We start from the raw sequence: 27,819 nt of genomic DNA on the forward strand, positions 1-27,819 counted from the left end.
TGCCTTGTCTTCTGGGGCTCGGCCTGGTAGGGGCTTCCCACTCCCTGTGTCTGAGAACCAGCTCTGGCCACCATCTGCCAGTGGAGTTGAGGCATCAGCTGCTGTGTGTTCCACTCCTGCCAGCCTCCACTGCCTTGCATGCTGTGTGCATTGCAGAGCAAGAGGTGCTGCGACTCGTCAGCACACTCACTCTGCGGCACACACAGCACAGTGAGGTGGTAGTGTCCAGTGGGAGCAGGACACGCAGCCTCCACATCAAATTCATATGCAGGAGAGGTGATCAGTGCCTATCCTACCCAAGCTTGAGAGGGCTGGGTTGTTTTCAGACCTAACCTGGACACTCGTAGTCAGGTCCTATTGGGTTCAGGCCAGGTTGCTTGGTTTGATTATTAAAATACATATTGTTTGCATGAGCCCAGTTTACCAAGCAATCCAGATTGCTCTGTACCCATGATGTGCCAACTTGATTATTTACCACTCATCCAATTTCTGTCTCATCTGCATACTTTATCAGTAATGATTTTATGTTTTCCTCTAGGTCACTGATAAAAAAAAAAGTTAAATATCATAGAGCCAATAACCTGTCCCTGTGGGACCACTAGAAACACACTCACTTGATGATGATTCCCTATTTATAATTACATTTTGAGATCTATCAGTTAGCCAGTTTTTAATCCATGTAAGGTGTAATATTACATTTATATCATTCTGGTTTTCTAATCAAAATATTATGAAGTACCAAGTTAAACGCCTTACAGAATCAAAGTATTAGTACTTCAAAACTATTACCTGTGTCAACCAAACTTGTAATCTCATTTTAAAAAAAAATGAAGTTAGTTTGACAGGATCTATTTTACATAACGTCATGTTGATTAGTATTCATTATATTACCCTTCTTTAATTCTTTATTAATCAAGTCCCATAACAGCTACTCTGTTGTCTTGCCCAGGACAAGCACAGTGTGTGACCCTAAGAGAAGTCTAGAGAGGGGGCTTCTGGAGCTGGGGCTTGCTAAAAAGACTTGGGGATGTAAGCAAAGAAACTATCAGGACCTTGTACATTCTTAGTCCACAGAGACGATAGTATCAGAGAAAATACCTGACCTTACTGTCAATTCCTCCTCCTAAGTGGAACAATGAGAAACACCTTGAATTTGGCTAACTGCTCATGTCAAAAGGGGTAGCTTACATTCCATTAGAAATAGTATGTGATTCTGAACTCACTCATGCCAGCGTAACTCTGCTGACTTCACTGGAGTTATTCCTGGTTCGTACCAACTTCGCAGTCAAGGCCTGTAATATGTGGGTACGATGAGGCAGAGTTGGGTTTGCCTGTGCAACCTAAACTGTAACATTTCACGTTTTTGGAGTGGTTAATTGTAGAACCTTAATGTAGTTTTTGAATAGCATTTCACTGAGCTTATTCCAGGCATAAAACACCAAATCCTTTCAACCCTCCTTAGCTAAAGTAATGCAGAAAATGTGCAGCTATAATATAAAAGCTTAAACCTAGAGTTACTGTCCAACTAAAATAAATATCCACATAATTTTGTGTATACCTTTGACAAAGTTGTAATTAGAGCAATGGAAAACTGCAAACACTCCATACTGACTCTAAATAGAGATGTCTGCCAATGATACAAGGGTCAGTGGGAGGCTATTCCAGAAATTCAGAATGTACTCCCTTCAGCAAGGAATGAAAGTGTATCTGTAAAAATAGAAGGTAAGACTATCTCTGACAGCTAAATTGCCAGTGGTAGCTTAACAGGTACTTGGTTACATTGCTCAGCAAGCCTCAATGAATTAAATAAATTGAAATGCTAATGACAGAGTGAATCCCCAGTGCAGTGATGAGATAAAGCAGTTAGATTAGGTTTCAGACAGAGTGAGTTCAATGCCATCATGGAGACCAGGGCTCATCTAGACAAGAGAAAAGGGTGCTTTAAAAACAAAACAAAAAAAAATAGCAAACACATTTTAATTAACATTTTAAAACCCAACTGTAGACAGGGCTAGCGGTATTTTAAGACATGCTCATTGGTCAAGGTGAACGCTGTCTACACTATATTCCATTCTATGCATCCGAAGAAGTGGGCTGTAGCTCACGAAAGCTCATGCTAAAATAAATTTGTTAGTCTCTAAGGTGCCACAAGTACTCCTGTTCTTTTTGTCTACACTAGAATTTTTTCAAATTATAACTAAAATATATTAAACATTTTTAAGAAAACCTACCTTGCCTGATAGTCTAAACACATCCTTAGTGTCATGTTCTGTTGTTTCCCTGACTAGTTAAATTTCACTGCACAGATATGTGGCATTAGCCAATCAGACAGTTCCCTAGGGGTGTTAGTCAATTTTTTCTGACCGCTTCCAACTTTACAGTAAGATTTGTCACAAATTTCTGCAAAACTAGATGTTTAGATAATAAAAAGGACATATCAACATATGCTTAGAGTAACCAGGGGTGAAAGTAATATTAAATTCTTACTGGTACGGTGGCCAGCTCCAGCCCCTGGAAGGGGCAAGGCCTCAGGAAGAAGGGGCAGGGTCAACCTCCCTCAGCCAGCCCATCCACACTACCTGGTCCCCGCCGCCAATTTAAAAGGGCCTGGGGCTCCATTCGCTGTCACAGTAGCAGTGGCAGCAGCTGGGAACCCCAGGCCCTTTTAAATCACCAGTCCTGGGGCAGCTGCCCCTTTTGCCTTCCCCTCCCCCCCATCAGCGGCCAGAAGGGGCAAAAAGGGCAACGGCATTAAAGTGCTACCATGGCAGTGCTTTAAGGAGGGCTGTGTATGGGCCAGTATCAGCTTCTTACCAGTACACAGTACCGGACCACTTTCACCCCTGAGAATAATGCACCTAGGTTTTTGTAATCTCCCTCCGTACTTCGAAGATCCTTATCACCATAGCAATGAGTGCCTCTGTGACCGGAATCCCAGGGAGCCAGCTGAGGTCACTCAATGAGGGTGAACTGCAAAGAATGGAGAAGGCAAGCCCCAAAGCTGGTGGATATTCCTATACTTAGATTTACCAAGCCAGCACAAAGCAACTTCTATTATACCTCACTGGTTACTCAGAAGCCAACAACACAGTTCCCTTAAAGTAACCCAGCCTCAGGCCTCCACCCAGACACCCAAGTCAGGTATGATGAGGAGTTCTGAAAATCTTATTTCATCATATAAAAAAGGTTCTACTAATCCCAAAGGATCGGACACATTACCTCCCAGGTTAATGAATATCCCAGACCTTTCCCAAATATATGCTTACAGCCAATTCTTATTAACTAAACTAAAATTTATTTAAAAAAGAAAAAGGAGAGAGTATTGGTTAAAAGATCAGCATTCATACAGACATGAGTCAACCTTGAGATTCAGATCTATAGCAGAGATGGAGAGCTTTAATAGATGCAAAGAGTTCTTTCAGAAACAGTTCAAAGGTTACAGTCCAATGTTTATATACAGGGCAGTTCAGTCAGGACTGGTATCTCAGTCCTTATGGCTTAGGCTTCCCCTGTGTAAAGCCTCAAGCAGATCTGAGATGACAGGATCAGGAACCAAGCCATTTTTAATACAGTTTCAGGCCTTCTTTGTCAGCTCGAAGTCCATCGACGAACAATAGGCACTCATTTCCTAAGCATTGCCTGGTTATTATTCACACAGATTAACATAAGGCCATTTGCAGATGATTGACTATACATGTCAAAGAGAGCTGAGTACAGAGATATCTTATGTTTACAGTTCATTTAAATGGTAAGATGTTCTTTTGATCTCTGAATTAACAGAATACAGCATAGACAGGGACTGTGATGACATGGTTGACCTCTACCAATATATATGTAAATACACAAAAACACAAACATTATCTCCCCATGTTTTTAAGGGTTGAATTTGAGTCATTTATCCTCCAGGATGCTTAACCCTTTCTGGTCATACGTCACAGCCTCACAGTCATGAATGGATTTTATCCTCCATACACCTCTAGGAGGTATTATCCTCCTTTGGCAGATGGGGATTTGAGGTACAGTGTCAATTAAATGACTTTCCTATGGTCACATATGACTAAGCTAGAACGTGAAGCCAGGCCACCCAAGTCCCAGGCCAGAGTCTTAGCCACACAGCCAGCTTTCCTGCCCATTATAACACTCTTAAAGGAGAGTGACATACACACACAAAATGTGAATGCAGACTTCAGGCTGAAACTCCACCCCTTTAAGATTAGGCATGGTGGAATACTTTGAGTGGTTCTATCACCCAGTAAATACCAATAAGCGCTGATCCATTCCTCTCTCACCCAAAGTCACCCAACAAGTCAAAGGCAGAGCTGTCCAATTGCTTGGATGCTGTCATAGAATCATAGGACTGGAAGGGACTTCAAGAGGTCATCTAGTCCAGTCCCTGCACTCAAGGCAGGATTACGTATTGTCTAGACCATCCCTGACAGGTTTATCTAATCTGCACTTTAAAATCTCCAATGATGAAGAATCCAGAACCTCCCTAGGCAATTAAATCCAGTGCTTAACCACCCCGACAGTTAAGAAGTTTTTCTTAATGTCCAACCTAAACTACCCTTTCTGCAATTTAAGCCCATTGCTTCTTGTCTTATCTTCAAAGGTTAAAGAGTCGCCTGCACTGAGATGAAAATTTCTGTTCTCTGGCTCATTCCAGCTCACGACAGGAAGTAAAACTCTTATCTCTAGACCACATAGTTTTGCAAGCAATTCAGTTCAAAGTCCCTTCCCGTCTACGATTCTATGACAGAAAGAGTTAATCTAGCAGTTTCTGTCTTGTTTTTCAGGCAGTTCAGAGCACTGTCCAATAGTGTTCACAATCTGTGCATGCAAAGCGAGTGCTGAATAAACCAAAGAGGCTTGTAATTTGGGTTAAGTCCAACTGCTGAGATCGATGCCAAAAAAAAATCAATCTGAAATTCCCATTATCGCATTCTAGTTTGGAAACTGGAGAAGCAAAAGGTATTAGAGAGACACAGTGGGTGAGGTAATATTGGACCAACTTCTATTGGTGAGAGAGAGAAGCTTTCCAGCGTACAGAGTTTTTCTTCATATCTGAGACACATATGCATGTAAAAGAATGTTATTTATTATTGCCTTACACTAGTGTCTTGAAGCCCTTGTCTGGATCCAGGCCCTCTTGTGCTAGGCACTGTACATTAATATGTAGTTTTCTCACCATTTCAACAAAGCTAGAGTTGGAGTTTGGTCCTAAAAGCAGGCAAAGTTTCTAGGGCCAGTTTTGTTCAACATCTTCATTAATGAGCTGGATGATGGGATGAATTGCACCCTCAGCAAGTTCGCAGATGACACTAAGCAGAGGGGAGAGGTAGATACACTGGAGGGTCGGGACAGAGTCCAGAGTGACCTAGACAAATTGGAGGATTGGGCCAAAAGAAATCTGATGAGGTTCAACAAGGACAAGTGCAGAGTCCTGCACTTCGGATGGAAGAATCCATGCACCGCTACAGGCTGGGGACCGACTGGCTTAGCAGCAGTTTTGCAGAAAAGGACATGGGGACTACAGTGGATGAAAAGTTGAGTATGAGTCAGCAGTGTGCCCTTGTTGCCAAGAAGGCCAATGGCATATTGGACTATATTAGTAGGAGCACTGCCAGCAGATCGAGGGAAGTGATTATTCCCCTCTATTCAGCACTGGTGAGGCCACACCTGGAGTACTGGGTCCAATTTTGGTCCCCTTACACTACAGGAAGGATGTGGACAAATTGGAACGAGTCCAGCTGAGGGCAACAAAAATGATTAGGGGGTTGGGGTACATGACTTAAGAGGAGAGGCTGAGGGAACTGGGTTATTTAGTCTGCAGAAGAGAAGAGTGAGGGGGGTTTAATAGCAGCCTTCAACTACCTGAAGGGGGGGTTCCAAAAAGGATACAGCTAGGCTCTTCTCAGTGGTGGCACATGACAGAACAAGCATCAATGATCTCAAGTTGCAGTGGGGAAGGTTGGATATTAGGAAACACTATTTCACTAGGAGGGTGGTGAAGCAGTGGAATGGGTTACCTACAGAGGTGATGGAATCTCCATCCTTAGAGGTTTTTAAGACCCGGCTTGACAAAGCCCTGGCTGGGATGATTTAGTTGGGGTTGGTCCTGCTTTGAGCGGGGGATTGGACTAGATGACCTCCTGAGGTCTCTTCCAATCCTAATATTGTATTAAAGGTTTAGAACCCTCTTCAATCATCCTACCTTTCTCCTGCCTTTGGTGCCATCTACTAGTAAGTCTCTCATGCTGCATTTTACTTCTGTCTTTCATGTTGCTGATTATATCATCTTATTTGAAATTGGGTACTGCATGGTCTGATACGGTGATGAAACTGGATCTTATTTGTGTGATTATTTGCCTCTGCTCTCCTAGAGCTACTGTCACTCTGAATATCGAAGGATTTATGCATGAGGAAAGGAGAATTGATCACGATTGACATTTGTGGCTTCAGGAAGTTATAGCTCCAAATTGACCTTGGAAAATCCTGGAAAATGTGATATGCTGCTCAGAATAGGGGGGTTGGGGTGCAGGACTTCAAGGATGGGATTTCAGAAACACTCAGCATTGCCCTAACTCTGCCTCCATTGATGCCAACATTGAGTTAGGACAGCACTAAGTGCATTTGAAAATCCCAGCTCTAGATTGTATTCCCAATTCCATATACACCTCTTGATGAACTGATCTTCCCAACAGCCTATGAGGTAGGAAGGTAGCTGTTATCTCCCTTTTCCAGACAGGAAAAATGAGGTAGAAAGGTGAAGTGCCCAAGGCCACATGGAAGATGAGTGGCCAAGCGTAGAACTGAGTCCCATTCTGATGCTTTAATACAAGTGACTCCTTCCTCTCATGTCAGATTAGAGCCATCCCAACTGAAAACATCCCGGTACTTCACTTTCACCGAATCACATCCTGCTAATCCTCACCGTCACAGCAAACCCGTAAGCAGTACCTGGTTTACAATGGCACCAGTGGTGCTGTGTCCATGCTCAAAAGGGGCCTCATTCTGCTTCTCTTGTGCTGCGCCCCAAGCCACTGGCTCCTCTCTGCCCTCCGGCACCTCCTCTCCACCGCTCGCTCTGCTTGCCCCAGGGCTTCTCTCCACCCCTTGGTCCCACCCAGGCTTCCCAGGGGTGGGGCTCACCTCTCCCTGCCTCTCTGTAGAAGCTGTGGGCTGGGGAAGTCAGCAGCTCCCCGACCCCACTACTGGAAGGAAATGGCTCCTCCCCACCTCAGGCACCACCAGCGCCAGGCGGGCAAGGCTGGGTGGGGCCCCAGAGCCACGGCCACTCTGTGCTCCTGAGCTTCAGCTGTCCTGTCCCCTAGCACTGTGCTGGGATGGGGGATCCCTGCTCTGTGCTGGCTCAGCAGGGCCAGTGAGTGCAGCCAGGGGGCAGGGCATTGGAGAGTGGGTCTTTGAAGGGTATGTGGGGGGATGCTGGGCTGTGAGAGGGTGGGGATACTGGGGGAGGCTTGTGTGTTTTGGGCTGCTAGGCAGTGGGGGGGGTCTGTTGGGGAGGTCTGTGTTTTGGGGTGCTAAGCAGTGGGGGGGTCTGTTGGGGAGGTCTGTATGTTAGGGTGCTGGGCAGTAGGGGAGTGATGTGTAGTTGTGGTGGAGATTGGGGAAGAGCACTGGGTAGTGGGGATGGGGGAGATCTGTGTACTGGGGTGATAGTGGGGGGTCTGTGGGGACTGCTGTGTAGTTGGGGGTACTGGGCAGTTATGGTGGGGCAGGGGGGTGCTGGGCAGCTGTGGTGGTATACAGAGTGCTGTGTATTTGGTGGGGGCATACTGGGCATGGCAGGTCCAGGGGGCACTGGGCATAGGGAATTGGGGTGGAGTTGGGCAGAGGGGGCACAGCAGGGGCACGTTGGCAGCACAGCACCAGGCAAGCCAGCATGCATCTGGCAACCGCCAGTTTGTAAATAGTGCCCTAGCACTGAGCTGGGCAGAGCGATGGCCCATGCCCCTGGCCTGCCTCTTGCTCCAGGAACTCACCTCCCCGTGCCATGCTCCATTGCCCCCATGGGGAAATATGTTTGGTGCCACGCCCACAAAAGGTTACGCTGGTGCTGCCTGTAAGGCAGGCAGGGAATTAGCATTCTCATTCCTTTCTTCACAAATCGGAAAAGAGGAAAAGCAGCAAGTGACTTGGCTGAAGGGGGAGTAGAGCTCCCGACTACCTGCTTATTGTGCCGCAACAGTCTCCCTGAGCCAGCCACATTCCCCAGTCATTCCTCCTATTTTTCATTTTCTCTGTCAGCCATCACCTGCTCTGCCAGGATGCACATGTAGCTCAACGCAGTCTCTTTCCCTGGAGCCAGCATGGATCATATCCACCCCCTCGCCAAGACAACACAGAGAGGGAACCATTTCCTTGGAAGCACTAGGCCATTTTGCTTACAGCTGCCATGGCTCATTTAAGAGCCATGGCTGCTGCACAAACAAAGCCTAGAAGTCAAAACTGGCAAAGAAGGGAATTGCATTGGCACTATTAACTCCAACTGTGTTTCTAGTCACCTTTTATTTATTTATTTTCCTCTTCCACCTAAAAGAATCTGCTCTTCACTCGACAAGGGGAGAGAGGAAAAAAAAGACCTGTGAAATGTTTTGTCATAGTTCACTGGCAGTCCTTCATTGTGGCAGCTCTCAGCCTGTCTTGACATACCCAACTGCGCAATTTCATCCATCTCTCTGGCATAAATTATCAGCCAGGGCTTCTTGTGGCCAGACGTTGCTTCAGAGATCCATATCGCAGCATGTTTTATCATGCTTCCCTGCTGGGGAAGGTGACTGCAAGCTCTCGGGATTCAACACACACAATTGGCTGCAATCGTACAATCCCCTAGGTCCTCATGGTAAGAGGCGGAGTGTGTTCCTTCTCCTCCTCCCACCCTCCCCGTCATGCCTGTCAGATGCCTCACAGGCCACACTTCAGCCCTATAGAATGAGGGGAATGGGTCACAGGTTAAGTCCTCCCATCCCACACAGAGTAGTCAGAGGGCAGCTAACAGGCATTGTTAGCCAAACATAAGGCACCCAAATAGTGCAGTGATAGCTGCAGAGTGAAAGTTTAAGGCTTTGTCTACATGCAAAAGTTGCACCAGTTTAACTAAAGGTGTAAATTTAGACCAATTTAATCAACTGGTTCAGACTCCTGTAGCTTTGTTCTCACTAGGCAAATGTGCATTCTTAACTTAACTACTTTGACGTAAAATCCTGTGGAAGACTAGGCAGTTTGTAGTTTTCACATGAGTTTGCCAGACAAGTCGCACCAGCTGTAGGCACTGAGGCGCTAATTCAGCCACACTTTTAAACATATGCTTATGAGTGTGATTTATCCAAGTCAAAGGAAGATAAGCACATCTTTGGTGAATTGGGGCTTCGGATCCATTTAGACCGCACACTGCTGATTTTGGGGGAAGGGATCTTGTATCTAATTTTTTTTAATACTATGCCTCAGAGACAGTTATCTGAGCACCTACACAGACCTTGCCTTCATAGCTGCCTGAAAAGCCTCACAGAACTGCTTGCCCTGTGGAAATGAGTCAATTCTAAATTGAAGGTTCAGAGCAGAATTCTCAGGTCTAATTTAGCCTTCTGCAGCAGGGAGCAGCACCAGAGCTTTCTGCTTCTCTGTGAGCTGTTGCACCAGCAGATTCCAGCTGTGTGCCCCAAGAGCCATTGCTCATACATGTCAAAGCACTTGTGAAACAGCTAAATGCCTTTGGAAAGCAATTCTAAGCTGAAGCGAGAATGTGTGCTAACTTCAGGTGGGGACAGAGTTACTGTTGGAGAAGGTCTTGGGACCACTAGTGCCTTTCTAAGTGGGCCCATCTAGACTGCAGCAGGCTTAGAGCACAGAAGGCCAATGCTGGTGCTGCCTCCCACTCTCAGCAGGAGAGTGTCACTTGGACTGACATGGGGCCTGATGCACAGCCCACTAAAGTCAGCTGGAGACTTTTCACTGGATCAGGCCCCACAGTGTTATGTGATTCCACGCTGAGCAGCATGAGAACAATGGAAAAGAGCAGGAAACCAGTGACCCTGAGACAGCTGGCAGAGCAAGAAGCAGAAGTGCCTGGCTCTGTGCCACCTGCCTTAGGAAGGGGGAGGGCAGGATTAGGTAGAAGGAGGAGAAGAAACAAGCAGCACAAAAGGGAGGAGGAAAGAAAGACACAGAGACCACAGGGAAAGAGAGGGTGGCGATCAGGAAAGGGATACACAGTAGAGTTGTAGCCATGTCAATCCCAGGCTATTAGAGAGACAAGATGGGTGAGGTAATATCTTTTATTGGACCAGCTTCTGAAGAAGAGCTCGGTGTGGCTCAAAAGCTTGTCTCTCTCCCCAGCAGAAGCTGGTCCAATATATTACCTCACCCATCTTGTCTCTCTAATCTGGAAAGAAAAAAGACAATGGCAGGTGGGGAAGGCAGAAAGTCTCCACTCAGTGAGGTAGAGTGGGAGATGGAGAGAAGCTGGTCATCACTCAGGAAGGTGGCACATCTTGATCCAAACCCTGTAAAAACTCTCTCAGGCTCCGCCACGCCCCAGGTTAGTGAGACCTAGATATGCTTTGAGTTCTAGGGAATGACTTCCCCTTCCTTGTCTCACCTGAGCTGGTTTCCCGTCTCTCGCAGGGCTGCAAGACCCAGCAGTGTGTGTGGCTGGGCCCCTGACCCCAGTGCTTCCCCATCTGAACTTTCACAAGCTCCAAGGTTTGTTAGGCCTCGAATTCCTTCACATGTGAAGACTGAATTTCAAGGTGCCAGAGCCTAGCAATACCAGGTCAGCAGGAGGAGGAGGGTCTGGTGGCTTGGAAGGAAACCTATCCCTTTAGTATCTGAGCAACTGCCATACATTGGCTGATTTATCCTCACAACATTCCTGTGTGGGAGTGTAATACAGCTGCTGCTTCCTAAGTGCCCACTCATAGCCTGGAATGGCTCTGCAGCACCCTGCCTCAGTTTCCACTCTCACAGGGCTCCTAAAAAATCGACCTAGTCCACATAATTTTAAAACCAATATTCCCCTTCTGGAGGGGTTCCAGTTATTTAGTCCACACAGTGACCCTCCAGGTCCCAACCCTTCCCCTCACTCCCACACCCCAGTCATGGGAGCCCACAGTCCTCTGTCATTTCTATGTAGTACTTCATGCCAATGACACTCAGCTAGCCCCTCCACCCACCACTTCCACAGTTCAAGTAGCTCCCTCCTCGAATCAGGAGTGCTCAGCCCTCCTTCCCAGAGCGAGGCTGTCATTCTACCAGTCTCTCTGGGAACCAGACCTCAGCCCTCCTTCCAAGAGCGAGGCTGTCATCCTACCCATCTGTCTGGGAACCAGACCTCAGCCCTCCTTCCTGGAGCTATGTCACAGTTCAGTCTCTCTCTTCTTCAGTCTGGGGTCTCCAGCTCCCCTCACTGGAGATGGGTTAACCGAACAGCCCCTGTACTCCCCACAGGAGCCAGCCTTGCTCCCTGCAACACTCACTTGCTGCTACTTCCCAGGCTTCTAGCCTGCCTGGCACCCCCAGCCCTGCCTACTTAGACTGTCACTGGCTCCCCCTCAACCATCTCCTTTACATCCCTAGGCCTGGCCTGCATATTCACCTAGCCAAAGGCATTTCCCACCTGGGGAGGTGTGTTGATCTTGTCATAGGTGGGGCTGAGGCCCTTGTCCACTTGAGGGACCCATCACCCTGTGTCGGGCAGGTAGGCAGCATCCCCCTTTTACACTGGGGAAACCAAGGCACCGAAAGATCACATGACTTGCCCGCAGTCACACAGGAAGTCAGTGGCAGAGCTGGGAAGAGAACCCAGATCTGCAGCAGCAGCCCAGGCCTAGTTCCTTACACAAGCCCATCTTTCCTCTTTCTTCCGAGTCCCATGAAGACAGCTGCTATGGGTGAGGGCTGGGAGAAGGAGGGCCTCCCCCAAACACAGCGAGTGCCATGGTTACAGGGAAAGTGGTTCCCCTTAAGTGAACCTTTTCAACTTGGCCCCTCTCTAGTCATAACCAAAAGTAAACAGGCCCTTTAGTCTGAAAGGCTTCACTTAAGTACCTGACATAGGGGCATTAGGGACAGCCCTGAGCCTGGGAAGAGTTTGAAGCTGCACAACCTCAGGAAAACCGACATCTCAGATAGTGCTCTGTGCTGTGGCGGGAGCAGTAGTTTGCCACTAGCCTATACCAGCAACAAAGGACAACATCCCCCATGCTGAGTCAGCTATGCTTGCCAGCATGTCATGGGGAAATGGACCAAAGCCTCCACCCAGTCTCTGTTCTGCCCCACCTACCAGCTCCAGCCTGGGATGTACTCAGAGCCAGTTAACCCTTAAAGGAGTTACCCCGACGCCCCTGCAGAGTCATATACAATCTAGCCCATCGAATACCTCATGATGGCTGCTCAACCTTAACTGGTGACAGCTCTGTACGGCACTTATGTAACCCTGTAAGAATAACTTCCTGCAGATGCACTTTCAGGCAGCTTAAATATTTTACAAATACATGCATAAATACAAATCTGCTGCATTAACTCCTGCATGGCGTGTACTTAAGTGCAGGTAGGTGGCTGAGATTACTAGGAGTATAATTTACCATGCAATGTGACAGAGCTGGGGCCAGAGAATGCTATTTTTCCAAGCAATGAATAAGTGTGTTTAAACCATTCCTCACAGAATGTGCATTTCTACAGGGAATTTCTTCACGGTAATACTTTGTGAGAGCTAGAGAGAGAAATAGCCCCTTAAATATCCTGAAAACAAATTGTCCAGGAGGACTCAGCTAAATTTGTTCCCATCTGCAGACTGGATTATGCAAGTGAAAGCTTGACACAACAGGTTTTTCTTCTTAATACTTTATTTGTAAGAATGTGCAACCACAAACAAACCAAAATGCCATCCATTCTTTATAACAGAGCAGCTATATTCTGCAGTACAGAGACAGCCCTCTTGTTTCTTACACAGAGCTTATCACTTCTTACCCTTAACATCGTACCCTATGGAATAGAACCTGCTCATACCAACTCTGAATTTTGGCTCAAAGGATTTTGGTAAACAGAGCCTGTGCAAACAAATTGATGGATGGGTCACCTGACACAGTAACAAATAAGGAGATGTTTGACTATTCAATAAATATGGACTATGTGCTTAATGCACAACAGACAATCCTCGCTGCAAAGAGGTTATAGTACAATCTAGTATCAAAGGCTTGCAATCTGGCCAAGCTGGAGGTTTTCTCCAAGGCTTATTCTTGTCTTAATGTGCAGAGGTTATGTGATTTTATATTATTTTATTCTTATTTTAAAATCATTAAGGACAGCTGCTGCTTAGTACTAATAGAAACATCTTATTTTCGGATGCAGACTAACACGGCTGCTATTCTGAAACCGGAATCACAAAGTCTCCCGTTTGCATTGTAATGAGTAAGTTCGATGCTTGAACCGAGAAGAGATAAGCACACACTAAGTAGAGGAGCAATTGTTTTCAATATTCTTGTGTTAGCCTGGAATCTTTTTCTAGGATAATATGACATGTCATTAGTAAGTAGTGCATGTCATATTATTCACTACTTACTACTGACATAAAATATAAAAAGATAGCAAAAGTATTTTCCCCCTTTTATATTAATATATTTTGAAACAAAGATTTCATTTCAAAATAAAATATCCATTTTCCAAATGTGAAACTGCCAACAAATGTGTGATGGTCTTTGTCCAGCTGGCGCTAAATGTCTCAGAAATCACCAAGAACTTGTTTGACCTGCTGAGCAGTCAGCAGACGATATTGACTTTCAGCCACAACCATCTGGAGCTAGATTCAGGCACAGATTTTGATATTCTAAAGGGCCTTGCACATCAGAGGAATGAGGAGGAGGGAAGGGTTTCTAGGGGGATACCTGCAGTGAAATGGGCTCAGGGGAATGGTCAGACTGGAGAACTACCAAAGTGGTGACATGAATCTCAAGTGTACAGGATGACAGGACTGAAATATATCTTTGATTCAGACAGAATGAATGGAAGCTGGAAGTAATTATGGATCTTGTGGATGAGCTTGAAAACTAGGGGTACTGAAAAACCATGAGAATCTCCAAGGAATTCAAACTATATAATTCACAAGGTTTTATGCCTTGGCTTCTGTTTCAGTACTGCATCTGAAGAGGGGCTTTCTTGAAAATTTAGAAGATACATAAATCTCTCAGGCACAGAGAGCCTGTGCACAGATCCAGACTTATGCTTTGGATATTTATATGTTTCCAGATGCATGAGCCTCTCTTAGGGGGGTCAGCTAACACAACAAAGATTATCAATCAATAAGAGAAAAAACAGACTAATTCTTTTTGCTCAACCTATAATGAGATGCCTACATTGTCCTTCTCTCTGTATGGAAGATAAACAGTATGGCAAAAGAGTGAAACATACATGGTGATGGGTAGAGGAAAGTGGTACAAATGTGGTGATCCATTAGGTATGAAAAACCCCTTGAAGACAAAGCTTTGTATTGGATATGCTGATGGGAGCTGAGTGAAGTGTTGTATATGAAATCCAGACTTAGTAGAGAGATTTGAGAGGTTCCCCCCTTACCTCCTCCAACCCCGATGATGTGATGTTGTGGAAAAGAAAAAATAAATACTCTTCTTCTCTCTTCCCCCAGCCTTGCCACTCCTAAATTACTGAAAACAACAGAAATTGACCTGAAAACAAAACCAAAGTTTCACTAAAAACTTTCCAACTTCTGCAATAAATGAAACAGTGAAACCACAAACAGCTTCCTTTAGTACACAAATCTGATCCATCCCCTTGCTGGAGAATTAATGATACACAGTGAAGCCAGCAACACTTCAGACTGAAAACATTTTCAAAATTGGCAGGAAGAGATTAGCCCAACTAAAGTTCTTTGGTACGGAGAAAAACTAAGACAAGCCCAAAACGCCATAGTCAATCTGGAACCTGGGTAAAGTTATTATTTCTGCAGTGTTGCAGGGAAGTATGAGGTTAAAGAAAGATCTGCAGTGGATATTTATTTAACCTCTTCCTGAAAGTGGGGGAAAAGGCTGGTGGTGAGTTTGCGCTCAGTTTCATCCGGTAATTATATGTTTTTCCTTGGATGCTGTACAAGTTGAAGCCAGTGGGTCACAATGCTGCAGTTCAGGATAAAACAGCTAAAATGCCTGGTCTTACATAAGCAGGAAATGACGCTTGTTTAACATAGAAATTTTAGTGAAAAAAGGTCAGTGTTGCGCTCGTGCACATCATATCCTGTTGTCAAAGGTGTAAGGGTTATGCATAGCTCATCATTTATGAAATCTCAAATGCAAGACATGTGAAAGGAACCTACTTAGGAGCCCTCTTGTATATTTCATGCAATGTTCTTACACAGCACTTGCATGATTCCCTGCATTTTTGCTAACTTGAGTTGGCTCATAATATCAAACTTGATTCTACCCTGAATGGTGGTCTCTGGACACCATTTTAAATGCTCTTGCTCCTACCAGGTTTGTTCCTTGATAAAACTTCTGACAACCAGCTAATAATATAAGGGGCATTAGTAATTCCTGCTGGATGTGAGTGGCGAGACATCACTGGTTTCTCTCCCATCCTGCGAAACTGACTGATTAGAAAAATGGACATTCCCTATTGGGCACAATATGAGGTAGTTTTGAACACTATCTTGGTTCATCTTTGAAGCTCCCCAAAGACTGAGGGAAAGGATGGGCACTTGCTCCCTCTGAAGCCTGACCTAAACACTCATTAAATTGAAATGACATATAGCAAGAAGAGAATAAAAACCCATGTACACTAGCTAGGATACTTCCTGCTCCACCCTCAGACTCTTCTGTCTCACTAAATTGCTTCAGGGGGTAGTTTTAAAGAAACAGATTGATGGCATGATAATCTGAATGTCAGTAATGGCAGTGCATAATAGAACGTCATGTCATGACACATATGATGCGCTACTATGACTAACGACGTAAAAATCATAAAGGACTTGAAATAAATTTCAAAATGAAGTGAAATTTTGAAAAATTTCCAAAATGAAATCTTCTGTAATGATTTTTTCCTTATTTCAGAAATGAGATTTTTCTCCCCAGGTGTCAAAATTTATACAAATTTGGGAGGGGGGGAACTGGTTTAGTTGAAATGGCATTTTCCAACAGAAAACTGTTTTGACAAGAGTTTTCCCACCAGCTCCAGGTGCATGGCTGTTTGTACACATGATGCAAGGAATAAACATTTGCATTACACACACAAACACATGTAATTATAGAAGAAATGCACAATAATGAGGAACCAAATATTTTTTAAGTGCAAAGTGTATTTAAAAGGAGAAGGCTCTTAATGCTTTTGAAGTTCAAAGTTGTTAAACAGCCAGAGGCTGGAAATTTAAAATTCCTTCACAACAGGACTCTCAAGTCTGTGATCAACAGGGATTAGGTCAGTGGGGACTTTTTCAAAGCCTCTAGCAGTATTAACAAATAGGAAACTGAAAGATGGATGCAGTTTCCGAGACACCGGTAGGATCTCAGAGTGCGGGGAGAGACTGCTTCTTGTTTAGTGACCACACATAAAAAGATCCAAAACAGGGCAACACTAAGGCTTTATTCCTTCCTTAACATTGACTTTGCACTCTCATCAATGCAGAGATCTCTATATTCCTAGACATTACCCTATACATAGCATCCTATCATAATACAATGCCCCCTACTGTTGGAGAGTATTTCCCTTCTATTTCTAAACTTTAGGTCTGGGCTCAACTCTTCTTTATGTCAGGTGCAAAGCACAACCCCCTACTGCACCTTTAGTCACATCACAACGCAAGTGGATGCACTTGAAAACTCAGCAGGGTGGCTGCAAATTGACTGCTCAGCTCCTTCTGAAAATCTGAGCCTGTTTGTGTGGACCTTAATGGACTAAAATGTTAGGCAACTATGCAAAACGCCTGAAGAGGATTTACATTTGCATATACGTTAGTGTGTGCATGTGCCGCACTCAGCATTAGGCATTTCACATCAATTGGGAGCAATTTGGCATCCACGCTTCTTAACGAGCGCTACTGGGCAAAGGACTGGAAGATTTAGGACTGAGCTGAAGTGTAGAGAAGTTCGTGTAGTAGCTACAATTCTTATGGTTGGTGCTAGTCAGGGCTATACACTCTGGGCTGGAATCTTCACTGCATCTAGCTTCTACTCAGCACAACAGTGGGACAGCAGCTTTGAGTGTCTGCCTGGCCACAGCTCCAGCCCAGATCAGAGCAACCCGAGGGTTGCTTTCACCTGTGTCAGCTGGCAGAGATTCCTACGAGATCATTCAACAGCTGGAGATGCTCAAGCACAGTGCATTCTGGCCACACTCACCCCCTATGGCTCCAAGCTTTGACGCTTGCTTGCTTGCTCCCTGCACTGGGGAACTACATGGAGAGTGGCAAAGGAGCCAGCTGCACCATCTCTATGCCTTCTGAGGGGTCCCTCAGACCAGCTAGTGGGTTGCATGCAGTCTCTACTCCCTTTGTACCACCCAAAGAGCAGAATATCTGTGCTTCTGCTATTTAGAAGAGAGAAGGGGGGGGGAGAGAAAGAGAGAGAGAGAGAGAGAGAGAGAGAGAATGTGTACTACTAAAATTTCTTTCTTGACTAATCATAGCGACATCAATGCCAGCCTGAGGAAAGACAGTAGAACTCAATTAATACAGATTCAACATCTGAAGAATGATTCCATAGAATATGATCAAAGGACAAGTTCTGCCTCTCAGATGCAGAAATTGTTACTCTTCTGATTTATCTTCCATTTATTTATTACTTTTTGGGGGTCTTATTAGATGTTTAAATGTCCTGTTTTGGGGGAAAATAGCCTTCTGCTAATATTAAGAATTTCAGTCCCTTTAATTTTCTCTTTCTGCATAGTAGGTGCATACTAGTAAAAAAAGATTTCCTCCTCGACAGATACTGAATCTGAGCAATCTGGTTTCATTTACAATAGTTCCTGCATGAATGAACCGAAGCCTGTGACCGCCACGTCTTTGGATTTACAACGTGGTCAACAAATTTGTTATTTTCCTCTTCTCCCTTCCAATTGCCTTTGTCTCGCTCGGGTGATGAGAGAGGCTGAGGTGAGTCATCTGGCCAGTGGAAATTGCCGTGCTTCTTAGCCAAGTGGCAGCTCGAAGCTCTGGAAACCTCACTAGCGCATCTTGGCGAGAGATGCATTTTAATGACAAATTGCTGAAATGCCAGCCACTCGGAGCCCAAGCCTGTTGTCCCCAGCAAAACATTATTGCACAGACTAGCGAAGCAAAATGTTTTATGTTGCTGTGAAAGGAACCAACACGGCTGGAGATTTAATCATTTCAAATTCATCTTGGCATGACGCCACTAGTGCGTATAAATGGAGCATTTAATGTTTAATGTGCTGCTCTGACTGAGCTGTGACCTTCTTGCAGCAATTGCATGTTATGGATTTCCGTTGCTATGTCACTACAAGTAGCATCACCTGTTACAATACTGGCATGGGTTTCAATAGAAATCGACTCTGTCTTGACATAGCAGCATGCAGACCTGGGGGCTTGGCACTTCCTGATGACCTCAGTTCTTATCTGGGATACTGAGACTCGGGGACTATAATTCACTGTATATTGGGAAGCAGCCCAGGGTATTTATTTTGACCTTATGGTTTGGCATCTCATTTTGCGGTAGTTCCTCAGCTCAGCAGTTGCTGCCATGGTACAGAACAATTCTTTAAGCAATCTGTTCTGTCTCACTAGTTCAGTCTGTGACGCTCAGTTGCAGGTGGAAGTCTGAGAAAGGCATCCTAATGAGGTGTCACTTCTCCATGGGAAAGGTGGCATTTTAAAAACAAAAGACGTATCCCCGTCCACAGCCCATGTGCTGGGGGCAGCACTAGCAACAGAACCCAGGCTAGTCAAAATGAGTGAGGCTTTTGCTGATGCAGCTCCATCTGTTCCCTTTTAGTTGTTATGGTGAAGGTAGGGCAGAGAGAGGAGTCCATGCCACAGAGTTCAGATCTAGGATCTGACCTTTCCAGAAGTTCAGGGCTGTCTGGGTCTAAGGGCCCTATTCTCCCCTGTTAAAGTCAGCGACAGCTTCCTGTATCAAAACTGGGCCCTGCAGTTTTTATCTGTGCCCATCTCTAGTGGGCCATTAAACATTGGTCCCGTATCTTTTTGTGTCACAAATGGATTTGGTTCTTATGTAGCTGCCTGTGACTCCATTTGATGATGGAGAGCCACTTGGCTTGCTGACAGCTGAACGGCCACTTATACACCTGCATGTACGTCTTACTCTGAGCCCACTCTGTCAAGGGAGGCAGCTTTGGATTACAGCCAGGGCTGCGTAACGTTCTGACAGCAGGCAAAGACTGCTGGGGAGGGGCAGCCAATTCAGCCTGACACGCAATCTCTCCAGCTAGCGTCAGCCCTGTCCATTTCCCCTTTCCCGCTTGTTAGTGGGAGGCACTGCATGCAGCCCCGAGGGAGGTTAACCCCAGTGGGAAAGGCTGGGCGGGTTGCTCTCAGAGGTTGGAAAGCTTTAACTTGCAGTCAAGGTGCTACGAGAGCACCACCAGCCGAGGCTATCTGGGAAACTGACTGAGGCAGTACACCCCAGACCCCTGGCCAAACCCCTTCTGTTGGCAGCCCTGCCACATTTGGAGCTGCTGTGGCATACTGCATGCCCCAGGAGAAAGCAGGAGCCTTACGTCCCCACCAGAGTTTCCATCACTGGGGACCGCGGGTTACTCTGGCTGTAGAATGAAGCCCATAAATCCTGTGTGGTTACATGGCATGGGATGCCCCGTTTTCAATCCCCAGGGTCTAATTTAGAGAACCCAATTCTGCCAATAACTAGAGATGGGCCTAAACCTAAAATCCAAATCCAGACATCCCCAAACTGTGGAAATTCAGGTGCAGGAGCAAAGTTTGTGTCCTGGACCCATCTCTAACAACAATATCCAATGTACAGTTTCCTGATTGCCTCCTTGGTTTGTTCCATGCCATGCCTATCAGCGTTACCATGCCCTGCCGAGGGAGGGGACGCTGCCATGGAACTTTAATGTGACAGGAAAGCAGGTACGCATTACCACATTACTGCAAATGGCAAGAAAGGGATCCCTGCCTATTAACATCAAGAGCTTCCTTTCATGCATGTTATACCCCACTAGGAGGATGGGCAAGTTCAGGGCAAGCTCTGTTATAAGCCCTTTGAACTGCAGTAGCAGCTTACACGACTTCAGAGAAAGCTGCTATATGTCTCCCTTTCTCATCAAAGGGCCTCACTGCAGTGCAGATCTTCGACTCCACACAAACCTTTAAACCCTTTGGAGACCATATGTGCTGTACGTTTGAGGTTAAACGCAGAGCTGTGTTGTGGCAATATAAGTAATCTTTGATGCCTAAGAGACCAGTATTTTAAGTAATTGTATTTAGCAGGTCTCCAGGTACCTACTATCAGATTTTCCTGATTGGTTGTAATCAGTGAAAACATTTTAAGATGCAGGGTTTGAGGGGGTACCCAGCTGGAGAGTAAGGATGCTCACAATTTCTGTCAACTATTCCCTGCATTCAGAGTAGACAAGCTGTGTGCATTTTCTCAGCACGTAGGCTGTTGCTCATCTCTTCCTTACTGTATCCTCAGATCTCCTCTCAATTCTTTGTTTGATCTGGCCACTGTCACAACATAATCTACACCTGACTGGGAAGATAAAGTAGCCCCTGGCTATTCTTAAAGGATTAGTTTAACACAGGTAGAAGTGCAAACCTGGAGTAGCAGGTCAGAACTGAGGTGTATTGTCAGAGATTTGCTTGTGATGAAAACCCTGTCTGTTTGTAGCATTTGTACAGTATTTTGTACCTTCAAAGCCCTGTACTGGTATTAACTCATTAACCTTCACAATACCGCTGCCAGGGAAGTGGGAAGGTACTAAGGCAGCTTGGGGGGGAGAAGTAATTATGTTTCACAATAGTTTAAAAAAACAAATTATGGCTTTGTCTGTACACAAAAGCTGTATCTATACCACTATAATTAAAGCAGACCAACACCTCCTAGTGCGGACATTGTTGTATCATATATAAAGATAGGTGTAGCAATTCTGATACTAAAAAAAGAATAAGCTAAACTGATATAAGCCACCTTTATATTTGTATAACTACATCCACACTAGGAGTGGCACTGGTATAACTATTTCAGTTAAGAAAAATCACACCTGACGAGGCCTATGGTTTTGGGTTTTTTTGCTTCAATTTTTTTCCACAAAACTTTTCAGATTCTGATGAAAAAATTTTGAAACAAAATGTTCCAATTTGAGTAATTATTTCAAAATTTTATTTCAATTTAATGGGGACAGACCTACTTTTTTTTTTTTTAATATTCCCTGAAAAAGGGAGGGAAAGTTAAAGAGAGTGAGAAAAGCTGCATTTTGCATTTCCATTCTCCAGAAATAAAACCTTGTTTTTAAATGGATTTTCCCTACAATTTTAAGAAAAAATTAATTTCAAAATTTCAGCAAAAAAATAAGATGAGAAAAATAAAGTTTTCCCACACATTTTTTTGTCATACTCAAAACCCCATTCTTTTATCAAAAAAGTCAACCAGGTCTAGTAAGTATTATCTTCCTCATTTTACAGAGCTAAAAATGGCACAGAAAGGCACAATGTTTGCTTAAAGCCACCCAGTGAGTCATTGGTAGCATGAAGATTTGAACTCAAACTCCTGACTCTATACTTATTGCACATTATCTTTGTGCTGGTTTGGGGTATTCATAGCCTGAGCCAAGGCTAATCCCATCAAGATCTTGCCCTAACTCTATGAAAGGAACCACCTTATTGTCCGTTCCTCATTTCCCTGGCTCTGATTGCCTGTAGTACTTCTGTTTCATGTAACCATACATGCCAAACTCACCTGCTCCAAACTGATATTGAAACCAAGAAAGCAGAACGTTTATAAATAGTGAATGAGGATACAAGAGTGTTTAAAAGGGGCACGTCTGCCATCCAGAACAGCTGCTAACCTTTACAAGCAGTTCAGCTTCAATGAAATCTTTATGACTGCCATCAGTCTAATTCCAAGCATCATCGTTCGCACTCTCAATTGGGCATACTACTCTGCTTCACTTCCTGTCCCAAACTGTCATTGTTAAAAAGCTGCTGCAGTCCACCTCACCATTCGCTGCATTTCTGCAGCAGCAACTATAGCATATATGTATATAATTACTATTCATATTCAGACCCCAACTGAACTGAGTGCCCCAGTCTGTTAGATGCTGTACAGACACACAGTGAGCCTCCCAAAAATATTATCTAAATCAGCGTTTTTCAACGTTCGGGCATGTAAGGTCTTGCTCAGCAACCCAGCGGCTCTGGTCAGCACTGCTGACCAGGATGTTAAAAGTCCCGTCAGTGGTGCTGCCTGGCTAAGGCAGGCTAGTGCCTACCTGCTCCGACAACACGCTGTGCCCCGGAAGGGGCCAGCAGTGGGTCCGGCTTTGAGGCCGGAGGGCCTGGGGGACAGGGGGTGCGTGCCAGCAAGCGAGAGCTGTGCGCGTGCCTCCACTTAGGAGCCAGACCTGCTGCTGGCCTCTTCCAGGGCACAGCGCGGTCTGTGGTGCCAGGACAATCTCGGCAGCACCTCTGACCAAGATCTGCCACAGGTAAGTCCCCACCCCAATCTCCTGCCCAAATCCAGAACCCCTTACTGCACCCCAAACTCCTCATCCCTAGCCCCACATCAGAGCCTGCACCCCCCAGGCCAGAGCCCTGACCCCCTCCCACACTCCAACCCCCTGTACCAGCCCTGAGCCCCCCCAAAACCTGAAGCTCCTCCTGCACCGCAAACCCCTCATCCCCAGCTCTGTTGGGTCGCAGGCATCAATTTTCTTCAACTGGTTCCCCAGGAAAAAAGTTTGAAAACCATTGGTATAAATAACCCAAACAGACAAATGGGGGAAAAAAGTGAAAATGACTCATGCATGGTCAGACAGCAGCTCAGTGGCAGAGTTGAGAACAGAACCCAGATTTCTACAGCTCCCAGGTCTAGTCACTAGACCATGCTGCCTCTCTTGGATAGCAGACAATGGGATCTAGAATGTGGGGTACATTTTCAAAAGCACCTGAGCCAGCGATTAAGGCAATAGCCTGGCAAGACTTGGGAGAGGAGCTCAGGCTTCCAGTATCAGAGGGGTAGCCGTGTTAGTCTGGATCTATAAAAGCAGCAAGGAGTCCTGTGGCACTTTATAGACTAACAAACATTTTGGAGCATGAGCTTTCGTGGGTGAATACCCACTTCGTCAGATGCATGTAGTGGAAATTTCCAGGGGCAGGTATATATATGCAGGCAAGCTAGAGATAATGAGGTAGTTCAATCAGACATGTACCCAGAAGCCTCCTACTGCAAGACAAACCCAAGAAAGAAACCAACAGGACTCCACTGGCCATCACATACAGTCCCCAGCTAAAACCTTTCCAACGCATCATCGGGGACCTACAACCCATCCTGGACAATGATCCCACACTTTCACAGGCCTTGGGTGGCAGGCCAGTCCTCGCCCACAGGCAACCTGCCAACCTGAAACACATTCTCACCAGTAACTGCACACCACACCATAGTAACTCTAGCTCAGGAACCAATCCATGCAACAAACCTCGATGCCAACTCTGCCCACATATCTACACCAGCGACACCATCACAGGACCTAACCAGATCAGCCACATCATCACCGGTTCATTCACCTGCACATCCACCAATGTAATATATGCCATCATATGCCAGCAATGCCCCTCTGCTATGTACATCGGCCAAACTGGACAGTTGCTACGGAAAAGGATAAACGGACACAAATCAGATATTAGGAATGGCAATATACAAAAAACTATAGGAGAACACTTCAACCTCCCTGGCCACACTATAGCAGACCTTAAAGTGGCCATCCTGCAGCAAAAAAACTTCAGGACCAGACTTCAAAGAGAAACTGCTGAGCTTCAGTTCATCTGCCAATTTGACACCATCAGCTCAGGATTAAACAAAGACTGTGAATGGCTTGCCAATTACAAAACCAGTTTCTCCTCCCTTGGTTTTCACACCTCAACTGCTAGAACAGGGCCTCATCCTCCCTGATTGAACTACCTCATTATCTCTAGCTTGCCTGCATATATATACCTGCCCCTGGAAATTTCCACTACATGCATCTGACGAAGTGGCTATTCACCCACGAAAGCTCATGCTCCAAAACGTCTGTTAGTCTATAAGGTGCCACAGGACTCTTTGCTGCTTTTACAGACTTCCAGTATGACCTATTAAAATTGTGACAACAGCACATCCTGCCTCACAGGGACCATTGTGAAGATTAATACATTAAAAAGATGGTACTCTGATACTGCAATAGACAGATGGATACAGTGTCTTTTGTGCATAGACTCTTCCTTTCCTTGCTCCATCGTTGATCCTGACCCAGTGAAATGGCAGACTATTGAAACATACATGTTTCCTGAAGCAGGCTCTATCAGCCAAAACAGTGATTGTTTGTAGCCTTATCCTTTTCCCCTGTGTCACATCATTTTTACTGGCTTGCTCAGTTTCCGCTGCATGTGTGCATCTTGCCGTTGCGCTAGAGGAAACGAACTACACACAGGGCAAGGCAAAAAAACGACGTTAAAGATTTAGAATTGAAAACCACTTAATGCAAATTAAACCAGGACCCCATTTTATTTAGATCAGCTGTTTTCAATCTTTTTTCATTCGTGGACCCCCAAAAAATTTCAAATGGAGGTGCGTACCCCTTTGGAAATCTTACATATAGTCTGCAGACCAGAGGTTGAAAACAACTTTTCACTGACCCCTTAGACATAGTGTACGGGCCCCAAGGAGTCCAGGGGCCACAAGTTGAAAGCCACTGGCCTCGACCCTGCAACTCATGGGATATTATTTTTTGGGTATTTTGTGCTTGGCTGCAATAAAATATTAGGAAACTTTCTCATTGTTATTTATACATTGCTTAACTCGGTGCTTGGTGCTGTATAACACATGCGAAAACATGATCCCTATCTCAAAGAGCCTACACTCTTTAGGCCTCATCTATACTGCAAATTAGCCTCAATTTCAGGCATCAGTGGCTAGTCACTGATGTGGCTGCACCATTGTAAATCCCTATCATAAACTGGCAAAGCTACGATTAGTACTAGGTGAGTGAATGCCTTTATGACACCAGTGTAAGCTGAGCATCCAGCTCATAGAGTGAGTGACACTGCACACTTTGAACAATTTACAATCTAGGGGTTAATCCTACTCACCTCACAGCGTTCGTCTGAAGTGTACCATTGACTTTGTCATTCATTCTTCCCAGGCTCTCCTGGTAGAGGATCATACAAACAAAATACTTCGCAATATCTCTTCAGAGGTGGCCATATCAAAGGGCTTGATTCTGAGTTTCTTTACCCTGGTAGGCTGAGTTCAGCTTCTTTAGCAATAGTTTATATGGTTTTCATTTTGTTCCCTTCATCTTTCCTTGGCAGTGATGCGACTTCTTTAAACACCAATAGGTCTGCGATCTAAGCAGGGTGCCAGGAGTCTGACAAGGGCATTCGGAACCAAGGGTGAGAGCAGAGTCTAACCCGAGGCTGCAAGTAGCAGAGGAGTTCATAGTCAAGTTCCAGACTGGGGTCAATACCAAGGTTTGGAGTCTGAGTCAGGAGGTGAGGTCAAAGCCAGGAATTGAAAAGCAGGGAACAACCACTGATCATAGCAGCTGCAGGACATTATCACTGTTGTCTAGATACTTCCTGGAATGTCCCTTGGGTTTATATAGGCTGGGGAGCCAATCAGGAGCCATGAAACTGCTGTCTGTCAAATCCCTTGAGGCACGCCTTCCCCATGGTCTATGTCCACAACAGGTAATGGAGTGCAAACAAGCTCTGCCCACTACTGGGTAGCAGCATAATGGTGTCTATTGCTTAGCAACACAGGAGGCTGAGGTTCAAAACCTCCTAGGCCTAATGTAGGGATTGCACTGATAGAAGAAGGCTGTGAAGGCTGCTGTGACTCCGGTATAAGGTTTTGCACATGATGTTAGGCAATATCATCAAGTGTCATTCTAATACATGGAACTCCAGATTCTCCAAACCTTTACATGGGCTTTGTACTACTTTAATTCAGCTTACTTCAGTGGAGTCACTCCTGCTTTGCACTGGTGTACATGAAAGGAGAATGAGACCCAAAGCCCTTCCGCAGCTGGTGAGATAGTGTTTTCCATTCCTTTCAACAGAACTCTGTAATTTTAAAATAACAGGCTGAATATGGAGCACTAGGAAGAATACCAACTCAAAACATTTCTTACTACTACAAAACCACAATTGACATCCCTGAGAGTGGTAGTGCTGTCCTCCAGACAGGGCACTGGAGGGGAAGCTTCTATTCCCGGCTCTGCCACAAAACTGATGTGTGACCTCGGGTACGTCATTTAACTGCTCTGCGGCTCAGTCTTCCCACCGGTAAATTGGTGATAATGGCACTTGCCCTTCTTTGTACAGTGCTTTGAGATTCATGGGTGAAAATCATTGCATAAGAGTTAAGCATTATTATTAGCAGATAAGCAACAGCCGAAACCCTGAATGTTGTACAGTTTAGCTGGTGTATACACCCAAACATCTGTAGACTGAAACAAAACGTTTGGTAAGTTTAAAAAAAGCAAAATTCTTGCACTGATTCAACCTGCCAATTAGTTAATCAGCCTTGAGTGTGATGTCGTATTAAACATTTCACCCTAAACAAAATGGGGGTCCTCACTGCATAGTAAAATCAAGCGATTAAAAATTAAATATGAAATCTTACTGAACAAGAGCTGCCTCCTGCACAGGCTCCATGTGGTAGGACTCAGATCTTCAGCTGGTGTAAATCAACATAACTGTGCTGATTTACACCAGGTGTAGATCTGAACAGATATTCATTGAGAGTCAGCTGGACAGTTGATGTGCATTTTTACATACTGCATAGACTGTTGGTCTTTTATCAGTTGAGACTGAGCTGATCACAACACGTCTTCCAATCTTCTCTCGCTCCGGACATCCTTCACCATGCTTGTCCATATCTCCTTGTTAGGAAATCATCCCACCTCTTTGGAAGCCAACCGCATGGCCGTTTCAGTTCTCGCAGATACCACTCAGATATAGCTGCAGTCCATCTGTTGTCACTGAGTCGGGGCACATGTCCCACCCATTGCATTTTACATACTCATGTAAAATTAAAGTACAGAATCCACTCTTGTTGGTATTATTTAGTTCTGGGCATATTGGGCCATAATGTTTTACAGCATTGACCTGTTGTATTGTTTTATAACAAATAAATGACTTCTTGTTAATGACAAGGCAACTAGTCTTACTGTCATCAAGGGGAGGTGAGAGCACTCAGCTCCCAGTAGGAGGCACTGGAGTTCAACCTGGCTACCCAAAAGTGATTGGTTGAATGCGGTGCAGCACAACGTCCCTTTGCTAGGAACAACACGTCTCTGGTTTTGCAGCGATCACAAGAGCTTGGTATTCTAGGGTAAGTCTGCACAGCAGCTGAGAGTGAGCCTCGCAGCCTGGGGAGACAGACCCAGGCTAGCAGGGCTTGAGGTAAGGCACTAAAAATAGCCTTGTAGAGTTTGTGGTTTAGACTGGAGCTCAGGATTCAAGCCTGGGGGTGGGGTTGTCTCCAGCACAAGCCACCAACATCCACAAGGTTATTTTTAGCACACTAGCTCAAGTCCTGGTAGTGCACGTCTGTCTCCCCACGCACGGAGGCCCACTCGCAGCTGCACTGTAAACATACACCTAAAGGC

Source organism: Gopherus evgoodei, chromosome 13 (assembly GCF_007399415.2).
Source record: "Gopherus evgoodei ecotype Sinaloan lineage chromosome 13, rGopEvg1_v1.p, whole genome shotgun sequence".
Classification (NCBI taxonomy): Eukaryota; Metazoa; Chordata; order Testudines; family Testudinidae; genus Gopherus; species Gopherus evgoodei.